This window comes from Vicia villosa, unplaced genomic scaffold (genome assembly GCF_029867415.1).
Source record: "Vicia villosa cultivar HV-30 ecotype Madison, WI unplaced genomic scaffold, Vvil1.0 ctg.001555F_1_1, whole genome shotgun sequence".
NCBI classification, from domain to species: domain Eukaryota; kingdom Viridiplantae; phylum Streptophyta; class Magnoliopsida; order Fabales; family Fabaceae; genus Vicia; species Vicia villosa.
The window spans coordinates 263948-277866 of record NW_026705663.1 but is presented as its reverse complement, the minus strand read 5'-3'; the positions used below and the strand labels follow the sequence as shown (position 1 = coordinate 277866).

At 34.2% G+C, this 13919-nt stretch overlaps 1 long non-coding RNA gene across 1 annotated transcript; it reads left to right on the top strand.

Moving 5' to 3' along the window:
* Nucleotides 1-3585: 3585 nt before the first annotated feature.
* LOC131635825 (uncharacterized) lies at nt 3586-5698 on the top strand. Its single transcript, XR_009293881.1, has 3 exons — nt 3586-3973; nt 5028-5104; nt 5316-5698. It is a non-coding gene; the product is annotated as an uncharacterized LOC131635825 (long non-coding RNA).
* The last annotated feature ends 8221 nt before the right edge of the window (nt 5699-13919 follow it).

Here is a 13919-nt window from a genome sequence, read left to right as displayed (position 1 = left end):
CAAATCCATTCAAAATTTAAATTCAAAAATCTACACATTTGTTCTATCCCAATTACCATTACAACATCCAAGATTAGAACTCACACAAGATTACAAAAAAAATTCAAGTGTCCATATATTCATTTCAAATCCCTTTACTAAAATCCATGTTCATGTTCATTACAAGAAAATATTCAAAAGTCCATACATATCCAAACTACAAAAAGCCCATCAAATTTCATTACAAAAAATCCCATACAAATCAAATCCTAAAACTCCTAAGCCTATGCTCTTCTTTGATTCTAAAAACCTCATGTTACTCTTCCTCTAAACTTTGCCGAATTCTCACTTCATCATTACAAACCAACATGCCCTTGCCGCTACAAGACCTGCACAATTGAAACTCAAATGAGGCAAAAACCAACCTGCTGCAAATATACCAAAAAAAGGGGAGTAGTATCAGATTATGAGTAAACCAGACTCGCAGCCATGTTCTTAAAGGTACAAGGAGCGGCCTGCAATCAATAAGAACAGACACAGTCCCTGCATAATCACATCAGTACCAATTCAAACAAAAAATAAACAGTCCACACACAAAAACCAATTCACAATTACTCACCATACAATTCACATCAAGAAGCTCAAATCAGAGAAAAGAAGGAAATGAACAGGTGTTGACTCATGTTGCATATTCAGTCATTAAACGTGTTCAAACACAAATTCAGTCACTGCTCAATACAATTCAGAGCCATCCAAATCAGTCTCACATCCAAGCAATGGCAAAATAAAACTTCAAACTACACAAACTGCCAATTACAGAAGTCATAACTAACTTTCAAATCCTAACAACCTAACTGAATCAATATAACCTCATCCTAACTCTCTAACAGAATCGGCAGAACTACCTTAACCTTCTAACAGAGCTAAGGGAGAAAAAAAAAGGAGATCAGAAAGGGATAACAGAAAAATGTAACAGAATTCACTCTTACCTCTCTCGATTCCACCTTCACATTCCTCTTCACACCAGTCACCACCAAGTCTCCCTCTCTTCATCACTCTTCCACCTCCAATCCTTCTTTGATACAATCTTCAATACCAAGATTCTCGCCACGAATTCTTCATCAATTACAGAGCCATAACATCAATCTCCCAAGCTCTGCGAACCACAAGCAATCCTCATCACCACGACACTCGCACACCGGAGTTCAAATCGGAGAATGAGAGGAAGAAGAATGAACGAATAAGAAACGCAAGCGAGCATACCTGAATTCTTGAGGAACTTCTCCAGATTTCGTACTCGGTTTCGTCAAACTCAAAGAGTCTCCGAACTTGTCTCCGTGAAACGAAATGGATCGCAAGGGAGTTAGGAGAATCGAACGACGCGAGTGAGAGAGTGAGCCGAGAAGTCTTGAGATGAGGTCGAGATCGGAGAGTCTAGAATCGGAAGCGAGAGAGTGTGTCGTCGGAGGAGAAGGAGGCTTAATAGTCGCCGGCCACCGTGACTTCATGAGGGATGAAGAAGAAGCCTGCCGGAGGAGAGCTGAGAACGGCGTGAATCGTGAGAAGAGAAAGTTCAATCGCCACATTGCTGGTAACCCTAAAATCCCAAATTATTTCCCTTTTAAATTAATGTGTTAATTATCACAAGATTTTCATGATATAATTAATTAGCCTAGAGTTTGAACATCTAATTAACATATGGTTTCTGGTAGTGTTAACATAATCTAATAATAGTCTAGAGAAATATTAGAACCGGGGCATTAATTGAGTCATTAGCAGTAAATCAATGATCAAAATCTGGATAAATCTGATGGTCATAATCTTGAACTTGGGCTCAATCCATTGAATTGCTAGCGCCATACACTCCTTTGAGCCTACATCCCCATCTGTTTACACTAATCCTGAACAAAAAAACAATCCTGATGGGCCACCACGCTAGGCCCGTTGCCAGCCATTTTTGGCATGTGAGGATGATGCAAAAACTTCATTTGGGCTTCAAACGATTCTAGTATGCACCCCCTTATAGCCCATAACATCTGTTTTTGACCATACAAAAGAAAATTGAAAATTGAATTACCAAAAACGCCTTTGGGCCTTCCACTGGGCCTGTGTTGGTTGCTATCTGCGCCCATAACTCCAGACTTCATACCCCCCTGTTCCCATTTTTTTCTTGTTAGAATTTAGGAGTTTTTGACATAGTTTAGTTCTAATTTTTTTAGATAGTAAAAAGCATGTGAAAATCATAATTTCCTTATTAGATTTTTTAGATAACAATAACATTTAGAATCATATTTTTTGTTAGATTTGTAGGTAATCAATGACATTAAAAACCCATAAAAAATATTAGTTTAGGCTTGTATTTTTAACTCGCTTGCTTGATTAAATTCTTGTCTTTTTGTCACATAAAAAACCATTAAAATTTTGTTAGATTTTTAGGTGATAATTGACATTAGAAAACTCATAAAAATGGTAGTTTCTAGGTTAACTTTGACATTTAATTTCCTTCATAAAAATACCATAAAAAATAGTAGTATTTTTTAGTTTCATTTTTGCACTATTGTTTGAATTGCTTTTGTATCATTTACATGTTGAGTTTGTATATTTGTTGTGTGACTTTGTTGCTTAGCTTTTGGCCATACCTTTGGCCTACCTTGTTAATATCACTTGTATGCTGCATTTAGGATTTAATCACCATGTTAACAATAAGATTTAGACTTGTATAGACAATTTAGATTAGAGAATAGGTTAGTTCCCTTATTTCATTCTTTTCTGTTTCGACATTAAAACATTAATAAAAGGAAGATGCGAATCACATTAAGAAAGTGATGGAGAAATGAGTGGGATTCATTCCCTAATCTATTTCTCAATCGCTTAGTGGCATAGAAACGAGTGGGATTCATTCCCTAATCTGTTTCTCGGTCGCTACTTAATGGGAGAGAAACGAGTGGGATTCATTCCCTAATCTGTTTCTCAAACATTAATTAATGGGAGAGAAATGAGTGAGATTCATTCTCTAATCTGTTTCTCAAACATTACATAATGGGATGGAAGTGAGTGGGATTTATTCTCTAATCTGCTTCTCGATCATTATACATTTTATGTGATTCGAATCGTGAAGTAAATTCCCTAAAAAAATACACAACCAAAAACACTTTAAAACATCTAACAATGGTTCAGATTAAAACAAAGTAGAGAAAGTGGTGAGTGGCCCGGTATTGGGAACTGTTCATCACTCATCTACCCTAAAAGACACAAACCAATCTCTTTTCCTTTTGCCTCTTTAGCACCCAAGGGCACCGTTATCTCCGCTCCATTGCATCCTAGGCGGTCCCTTCACTACGCCAAATTTGGCTTTTAGCAGCACCCCTACGAAAGCGCTTTTAGGAAAAGCGCTGGCATAGGCTTCGCTAAAGACAAAATTAAAAAACACGCTAAAAAAGCGCTCTAATAGTGGGGGGGTATGAAAGCGCTTTTAAGAAGCGCTCTGGTAGGGGGGGGTTATGAGAGCGCTTTTCAAAAGCGCTCTGGTAGGGGGGGGGTACGAAAGCGCTTTACAAAAGCGCTCTGGTAGGTGGGGGGAACGTGGGGGGAACGAAAGCGCTTTCAAAAGCGCTGGTAAAGGGGGGGATACGAAAGCGCTTTTATTCAAAAAGCGCTGGTGTAGATGGGGTTACAAAGGCGCTTTTGAAAAGCGCTCTAGTAGCTAATTTAAAATTAAAATTTCTAAAACAAAATTAACAAAACACGCTATTTGCCTTCAGTACTGTTCTTCTCTAAGCTAGTAACGAAACCCATATCTCCCTTCGCTCTGCTACTATTCCACGGGAAATCGCCGCCGTAGAGCCATACGTTCATCTCCTTCTCTTCACTGCAACCACATTCATCCTACAATCATCTTCTTCTCTTCGCCACCGTAGCTCAACAACAAAGTTCATACGCGAAGTTCATACGCGAAGGCATCTTCTTCTCCTCGAATCGATTCTGATTTTCACAGGTATCTTTGATTTTGATTCTGCATAGCTGGGTTTTATATATGCTCGACTTTGATTTTGAATACAGTCATTGCAATTGGCATTAGGGTTTGTATAATCAGCAAAGGTTTTATCAGTCATTGCAATTGGCGTTAGGGTTTGTCAAATAGCAATGGTACAGAGCTATAGTGTTGCGAAATTTGAACTGCACATTGTTGCTTTCTGATACGGATGATTGTTATTTGTCACATTTAATTTGCAGTAGAAAAATTTATGATAGAGATAAAATAGTAATGAAGAAAGTTTGTTGAAATAGAATGGATCAAGGTAACTATGTATGTTGAAAACTACTTCCTGCTGTGTTGTTTGATATCAATTTGAAAATGAAAGTTTGTTTGAGGAATTTGTTAGATAATTTGTTAGATTTTGTTAGAATTTAGATAATTTTATCTCTTGTAGAATTTGTTAAATAGATTTTGTTTGATGAAAGTATGTTAAATAGATTTTCTTCATTACTATTTTATCTCTTATAGAATTTGTTAGATAATTTTAAATGATGAGTTGTCATATTAACTTGGAATATACTTGAGAGTTGAGAGATATACAAAAGAAAGGGATATAATCTTAACTTTCTTTATGCATTCATTCTGCTGAAGTTATCAAAAGTAAATAATTTAATTAAAAAGTTTACCAAAAAGAAAAATATCACAAACAAGTAGAGTTGAATATCAATAAAAAAGAAGAGTTAGAAGTGAAAAACAATAGTTACCAACTTATCTGCCTTGGATGTGTCATACTGGTTTCATTGGTTTTAACCATTTGATATAGGTACATGTGGTCTCCCTTATTGTTTTACTTTTGTGTTGCAAATGTTTGGAGTTACTAAATAGTTTATTTAGTAAATTCCTAAATTGTTGAATCTGGCTTATTAGTAAATTTCTTTCTCAAATTACTGGTATTATGATGAATTTTGCAGTATAGAAACTAACTTTAATATGTTCAATTTAGATTGGGGTTTTTTTGATATTGTGTTAGTAGTGGTGTATTTAACTGCATCGTGTGTGTTTAATTTTACAGTTACTTTGAAGGCTCTGGTTTCTACTTGTACAACGCCGATTCAAACCTACCCGTCTCCCACATAAAGTCTAACTCAGGTTACTATCCCTTTCTTCTTGCTTATAGTTTGTTATTTTCTGCTTATAGTTTATTGTTTATGGTTCTATTTAATATCAATTTAGTGTCTCTCAACCAGTTTTTTGGTTTGTGGACTTATATTACCTTGAAATAAGGTAATGTCTTCTTTAAGAAATCGGGTATTCTGATTAGGTATTCTATTATGATGATAGCTATTTATTATCTTGACAGAATTCCTCAGTACCTGATAGAGAAACCAAGAAGTTTTTGTTTAGCTTAATTAAGACATGGATAAGACATGGATGAATTCAAACCGATTGTCGAAAGAGTACGAGAAAGGGGTATGGGAATTTGTTGAGTTTGCGGTTGCGAACTCCAAAGACCCGCTTCGAATGCCGTGTCCTTGCTTGGGTTGCTGTTATGCCGGGGGTAAGGTTGACGGGAATCAGTTGGGATCTCATTTACTACGGTTTGGAATTGATAGAAGTTATACATGTTGGACAATGCATGGTGAGAAAAGTACCGGGAATGCTGGGTCGAGGTGTAATAGGAAGTATGCTTCAAACGACGATTGCACAGACACATACGATTGTGATCGAGTCGAAGAGATTGCAGAAGCGCTGGAAGAAGATCTAGCGGATTGTCCCAAATGTTTTTTAATATACAAATGACTTTTTATCTCCACTAATAATTATTTAAATGTAAATGAATTACAGGAGACCTTGTCGCAATCGGCATCCACCGGTGAGGAGAGCGTACTTAGTAGAGTACTAGATGCTCCCGAGTATCCCGGTCGGGTGAGGGGTAAGGGTCATGGTGTGACTCCAACCTCTTTTTACAAGAGTCCTAGGAGAAGAAATCCTTCAAATGAAGAAGTGTTGCAAAAGTTGGCGGAATTGCAAGCACAAGTCTCTGAATTGCAAAGAGATAAAGAGGCGTATATGAGAGAAAAATGCAACACTTCATCGGTGAAAGAAACTAGTGATAAGGCTAGTATCAACTATCAAAGGAAATTTCCCGAGGTAATTATAATTTTTTTTCCTTTTAAATTGTTCTATTTTATTAATGATAATGACTTTATATTTACTATTGGTTTAGGGCATTTCATCTTGCCAACTATACTTATCGGAACCGAATTATCGACTAGTTGGCAAGGGAAAAGTGCACAACACTTCGGGAGATTTACTTCACCACAGACCGCTCCCGGATGGACACCTGAAAGTATCGGTGGATGTTGTATTAGATCGTGATGCGATTCTACCGGTACCTGACATGGTCTCAGAGACGACATTGCTGCGAGATGCAATAGGATCGTTTGTTGCATGGCCCTCGGAGCTCATTACCATTAGTGATGAGGTAAATTGAAAACGATTATGAATCATTTAGTTTTCGAATGTCAATTCTAAACCGTTTATTAATTATGTTTTACATTTTATTTTTAGACTGCTCCTATAAAACCCGCAATTAAGGGTAAAGGGATTTTACAGGAGGAGGAGTCTGTTGCATCGCTAAAAGAGGTACATTTAAAGTGTTAATATATAATCTGAATCAAAATATGCATGATTTTATATTTTACCTAACTTATATGATTTTTAGGCATCCGCTCGGGAGTCACAACAAGTGACGCAGCAGGTTCGTAGTGTACCACCCAGTGGTCCTCCGAAGCAAGCGGCAAGAAAAGGCGGTGCTTTTGTGCCTCGATACCGGGCGACACTCGCAACAATGGTTGATATGTCCGATATGAAGGATGGTGCTTTACGGGAAATCGATATGGATGAAAGTGTCTTCGGTATTGAGTTCAAGTCACATATTACAATTGATGACTTGCAAGAGATTTTTAACCAAGATCAACTAGGCGTCAGTAATATGCATTCATACATCCGGTAATATTCACTCATCCGATATATTATTTAATTAGTCCCACAATATAATTTATTTACACTTTTCAATGAAAAGAATCTAATGTTTATTATGTTTTTATTTAAGGTTGTTGTATGACAGAGTGTTGCGCGGGACTGCATTGTCTAACAGATTCCGGTTCGTGTCTTCCGCCCATTGCAGCGGAATGGAAATTGTTTCGGATCCGGAATCTGTTAGACAGCGCTTAGTCGATAGATTCATGTCCACCGGCAATACAGAATGTCTGCATCTTTGGGCGTATAATACCCGACCAGTAGGGTTAGTTTCTCATTCTTTATTCATCTAATCTCTGTTTCTTTAGTGTATAGCAATATTTTCATATAACCTATTGTTTTAATTTATAGAGCACACTGGTTGCTGCTTGCTATCAACCCGATAAGGGAAGTCGTGTATTATCTGAATTCGGTAAAGGGTGAATGGACCAATTATCCGGCCATGAAGGAAATCGTTGATTTGTAAGTAGGATCGTTCTAAATATATATTCGTGTATATTTATATATTTACTTATTTGTGGGATTGATCTAAACATATGCTTTTATATATTTGTTAATTAGATCAATACAAGTATTCCGTAGTCAACGGGACGCACAGGTATCCCGGACTAAATCAAACAACATCACCTGGATCGAAGTGCAGGTACATTACTTTTCACAAATTTGCTCATAATATTTATGCTACTTGGTAAAACAAGACAACTTATATAGAATCTTATTTGTTTTTCTATGTAGTGTCCGCTACAGCGTAACAGTTCAGACTGCGGATACTTTGTATTGAGGTTTATGAAAGAAATCATTCAGGCGAATCAATTAGAGATTCCTCCCACGGTATAAAGTTATAACTTAAGATAATTTCATATAATTTATTACATTTACCTAAATATATTATTCATATTATGTTTTTGTTTTATAGTACCTTGACGAATTCCGTGCTGCTGGGTACTCGAAGCTAAAGTTAGAAGAAATCAAAGAGGAATTGTGTCAATTTTATATTAAGCTATTTTTCATGCAGATTTGAACTATAATATTGTTGATTTTGTAATGATGTATATATATAATTTTGTAATGATGTATATATATAATTTTGGATATTATAATGGTATATATTAGTATATATATTGTCTTACTGATGGCTGAAATAATTTAGTCGAAAATATATTACAGGTCGAAAATATATTACAGGTCGAAAATATTACAGGTCGAAAACATTACAGGTCGACTGGGAGGATTAAATTATAGGCTGCACATAAAAATACCTCATTTAGCAACTACAGCGCTTCTTAAAAGCGCTCTTAAAGGTCCACATACTAGAGCGCTTCTTAGTAAAAGCGCTGGCAAAGACCAGTAAAAAAGCAAAAAAAATTAAAAAATTACGCAGCATACAAAAGCGCTTTTGGAAAGCGCTCTGGTAGGTCCCCCTATGAGAGCGCTTTTTCTGGAAAAAGCGCTCTCATAGGGGGGCCTACCAGAGCGCTTTCCAAAAGCGCTTTTGTATGCTGCGTAATTTTTTAATTTTTTTTGCTTTTTTACTGGTCTTTGCCAGCGCTTTTACTAAGAAGCGCTCTTAAAGGGGGGTCTACCAGAGCGCTTTTGCCAGGAAAGCGCTCTAATAGGGGGTCCTACCAGAGCGCTTTTTCCAGGAAAGCGCTCTTAAAGGGGGGGTCTACCAGAGCGCTTTTAAAAGCGCTTTCGTAGCCTACGCCAGCGCTGGCTATGGCAGCGCTTTAAAGCGCTGTTAAAGGCCAAAAAAAGCGCTGTGAAAGCTGTTCCGTGTTGTAGTGCTTATGCAAGAGCGCGAGCGTTAACGCCGCCCAATTAAAAAACACAAAAACAAACAGAAAATCTTTAGCCGAGCTACGGTAACTCTGATTCCTGAAAAGGATACGTAGGCAGCGGGGTAGGGCCCGTGCGAGTACAATTCTTTATTTTCCCTACATTTTGCATTCATTTCGCATGTAGACATAGACATAGTATACACCCTTTAGATAGAAACAAACATAGGTGGATACCATCGAGTACGATGGGCGTGAGGGGTGCTAATACCTTCCCCTCGCGTAACCGACTCCCGTACCTAGATTCTCTGGTCGCAAGACCTTGTTCCTTCCTTTGTTAGGTTTTCTGATATTCCTTTCCCTTATGGGATAAATATATTGGTGGCGACTCTGTTCATTTTTCGCGAGCGTGCGACAGGTTTCTGAATAAAATAGCGTGTTTTAGTTTTATGAAAATTTTAAAAAGGGCTACCAGAGCGCTTTTCAGAAGCGCTTTCATATGCCCCTTTATACCAGCGCTTTATTACTAAAAGCGCTTTCGTACCCACCCCCTATAAGAGCGCTTTCAAAAGCGCTTTCATACCCACCCCCTATAAGAGCACTTTTAGAAAGCGCTTTCATACCCACCCCCTATAAGAGCGCTTTTAGAAAGCGCTTTCATTCCCACCCCCTATAAGAGCGCTTTTAGAAAGCGCTTTCATTACCCCCCCTTATAAGAGCGCTTTTCTAGCGTGATTTTTAATTTTGTTTTTAGCCAAACCTACCAGAGCGCTTTTGGGCAAAAGCGCTTTCGTAGGTGTGCTGTTAAAAGTCAAATTTGGCGTAGTGTGAAGAAGAAGAGAAAATATGTTAGGATTTTGCTCTGAGAGATACGGTGCCTATTCTGTCAAGACGTGGGAGTTAATTTATCTAATATATAGGTAAAATATTTCACCCCGTATGTTGTACTATAAGAACCGTGAAAAAATATAATACCTTTCACAATAGTTTCTTTTACTCACTATATATATATATATATATATATATATATATATATATATATATATATATATATATATATATGGACAACACTCTTTGTAATAAAAAATGCAAACACTTCATCTACATTTAACTACGGTTATTTATAGTGACCGTAATGAAATGTCTTTTGGTAAATATAAAAAATGCGTCCAAAAATAAAATATTACCACAATTTAACTAAACGATCATTGTGATATGATATTACCAAAGATATATATTGTAGTAGTATAGAGTTTAGGTAAGTTCTTGACATATTAATTTGGAGAAATACAGTTTTTTTTTTTTTATAGAAAATTCTCTTTATTATAGAGAAGAGTGTGAAACGAAAATCTTTAAATCTAATTCAAACATGTTTAAGACGAGTTTGAAAATGAACTATTAATATTTGCTAAAGATTGGAGTGGAAAATTTTATTAAAGAATTAAATTTAGGTATAAAAAGATTTAAAAAAAAAATCGTCTCTATCGAATTTTCATGCTTATTTCTAACATGTAAATTTAAAATGTGGTGATTTAAGTGGAGTTGTGTTGACTAGGTTGTGCATAGTTAACTATTTGAATGAAGATGAGGTATGGTGGGAATACAATTAGGTGAAAGCTTATTTAGAACATCTGAAGTTTTTTGAGATGAATTGAAATGTTGTAATTTGATTCCTATATAATATTTTAAATTTGCAAATTAGTTTTTATAAAATTTCACAAATTATTTTTTATAAATTTTTAAAAATTGTTAATTGATTACTATTATTTTTTTAAATATTAGAAATTGTTGGATGAGATTATAGAATAGAGAAACGGTTTAATGTGAATAGATCCTAATTAAAAATTTGACCGATTTTTTCAAAAAAAAAAAATAGAATATGAAAGGTTTTTCAAAAACGCGCGAAAGTCTTAAAGCAAAAATAAAGATCTTATCCTTATAAATACTCAATTCACAAATCTCACATATGGTTCAAAGACAATGAAAATAGAAACGCGGGAAAGTCTTAAAGAGAAAATAAAGATCTTATGCTTGTATTGAAAGTCAACCACGATTACAAATACCCAATTCACAAATCTCACAGATTTTTATAATTTTTTAAAAATTGTTAATTGATCACTATTATTTTTTAAATATTATAAAGTGTTGGGTTAGAATATGGAGTAGAGAAACGATCTAGAGGTGGTGAATAGACCCTAATTAAAAATTTGACTGATTTTCTAAAAAAAATGAGAATATGAAAGGTTTTTCAAAAACGCGCATAAGTCTTAAAGCGAATAGAGATCTTATTCTTGTATTGGAAGTCAACCATGTTTACAAATTCCCAATTCACAAATTTCATAGATTATTCAAAGACAATGATTAATTGTACATTGCACGAGATGTGTCATATACAATGATTCAATCAATATCGGATTCTAACAACACTAATTTTTTTAAATTTTAATCAACACTAAAGCTCAATTAGGTATCAATTATAACAAAACCTAACCTTATGTAATAAATCTCTACCAACTAAATTGAATGAAAAACTACGCTAAGAAACCCCGCAGGGCTTCCGGCCTACCAAGCATGTCACCAGCTTAATCAATAATCCCCCCTAGGTCCGCTTATCGGCTGCCCAGGAAATATTGTTTTTGCCTCCCGCAGGAATCGAACCATGTACCGGGCTTCCGGCCTACCAAGCATGTACCATGTACCTAGGGGTTAAGTACATATTCATAGCAATTCCTGCTACCAATTGAGCTATAGCTCAAGTGGTAGCAGGAATTGCTATGAATATGTACTTAACCCCTAGGTACATGGTTCGATTCCTGCGGGAGGCAAAAACAATATTTCCTGGGCAGCCGATAAGCGGACCTAGGGGGGATTATTGATTAAGCTAGCTCATACAATCACCAATCCGCAATAATATGATGAGAAAAATAATCTTCTATTTAGATCTTAACTTGTATACAACTTAATGTCAAACTCTTCTATGAAATCTTTACTCAATTCTCGCTTCTTAAATCTTCTCGCTTCACCAATCAGCTCATAGTCTTAGTGTGTGGCAACCATTAAAGAGTAAGTTTTAAAAAATTACTTCAAATCTTAACTCTTGATCTTCATTAATCTAATGATTTTAATTCATCATTTAATCTAATTATTTTTAAAAATATTTTTTTATATAAAAAATCAATTAAAGCGGTTAGATTAAACGAAGATCAAAGATTAAGATTTATAATAACACTTTTAAACTTACTTTTGAAGTAAAAATATCTATCCTCTTATAAATTTTTTCTTGTAGGTTGTGCATCTTAAATTTCCACTTATAAATAAATTTTTTCTTGTAGGTTGTGCATCTTAAATTTCCACTTATAATAAAATTGCGTACATAACATCATGTCATCATGCACACGCCACATATATACGCATAACGTAATTTCTCTCTCAGTCATCCTATGCAATTCGTTCTACGCACAACTTGGTGACTTGGTGTGGATAATCAACTTTGCAAAAATCTTCCACAGGTGAGGGCGATTCTAGACTGGTCATATTTCAAAAGAGACATCTATTTAAGTGTATAAAATATTCATGATTCAAATATAAATAAATGGAATTGTGCTATTATTTTCATTCTTTATTATTATTATAATATCTTCCCGCTGTTGAATATATGTTAAATAAAATTCAACGTATAAGAACAATATGACAAATTAGCCTTAAAAAAATAAATGTTGACTATTTTTTTTAGATTTGATTATTTTTCGAAAATTTATTTCCTCAGGACTATAAGCTATATCCAAAAAGTATTTCAGACTTGCCAATTTTTTTTTTTTTAGCTCAAACTAATATTAGGTGATTAAAAAACTTTTAATAATTTTATCATATGAATTTTTTCTAAACGTTTTTATAATCATACATTTTCTAACATTTTTTATTGTAATTTGAACATATTATTTTTCATCTATTTTTAATATATTTAAAAATATATTTATAAACTATAATATAAATATGATATCATATAGTGCATAAAATATTATGATAGTATAAAGATGATAATATACGTATATGTCTTTAAATACACTAGAGTTTAGTAAATATTTTATTCAACCGAAATAATCTATAACAAATAACATATCTTATTTTACAAATGTCTCGAAGAGAATAACTCAATATTTATATTAAATTTTATTTTTGTCTCTAAATTTTTTTAAATTTAACACTTTTAATTTACCATACTAAATACTTAATATCGAGCTATCCCTGAAGAGCTGGTCTATTAACAAACCAACAAACTAAGTTTAATAAAATTTTGTTTTTAATATCTATAATTTCTGTTTGTTTTTAATAAATAAATTAATTGATTTTTTTATAGTTATTGATTCATAAATATGAAAAATCTGTTTAAATTAATGTGTATATATATATATATATATATATATATATATATCTACTTTTAATATAATAAAGTTCATGACATATGAAATTCTTTTAATATCCCTATAATCACCAATTTGAAGGTGATATTCGGGGACATAGCGGTAATTGTATCTCCTTTAATACTTTCATTAAAGAGTAGATTTTTTCATCATTTAATAACCTTTCAATTGTCCATTTTCTTTTACATCATTAATAATGTCTTGAGAGATTTGTATTGGAATTGTGGAAAACTTTCTTGAATACAGTAAAACCTGTTACACGCTTTTTAACTTTGGTTTCTGAAAAACCCTATAACTTTATGTCAATCATCTCTATATATGATGGCTTTTGTTTTCAACTTGCAAACCCTAAAGTACAACCCATTACATCTTGCTCATCTTCCATTCTCTCACACTCACGATTTTAGGTTTTTTTCTCACGAGTTTATGCGTTTCCCTCTCCATATTACACGAATGTTATATTAAGTTTTCTGTTTCTCATTTTTTTCCAGAACATGAGTCGAAAATTTAACTTCATCAAAGACATTACCGACAAGAAGGAAACGTGGAGATTGGCTGTTCGTATTATTGATTCATGAGTCGAATGTTATATCTAACTCTCTTTTATATCAAACAGAGGGTTTCTTTTCATCTTTCTTTACCTCATTATTTTTTCATCTCTCTTTTTTTATCAATAATCTGCTTTTTTTTTATTGATTTTTCATAATAATGAATTCTTGGTATTTT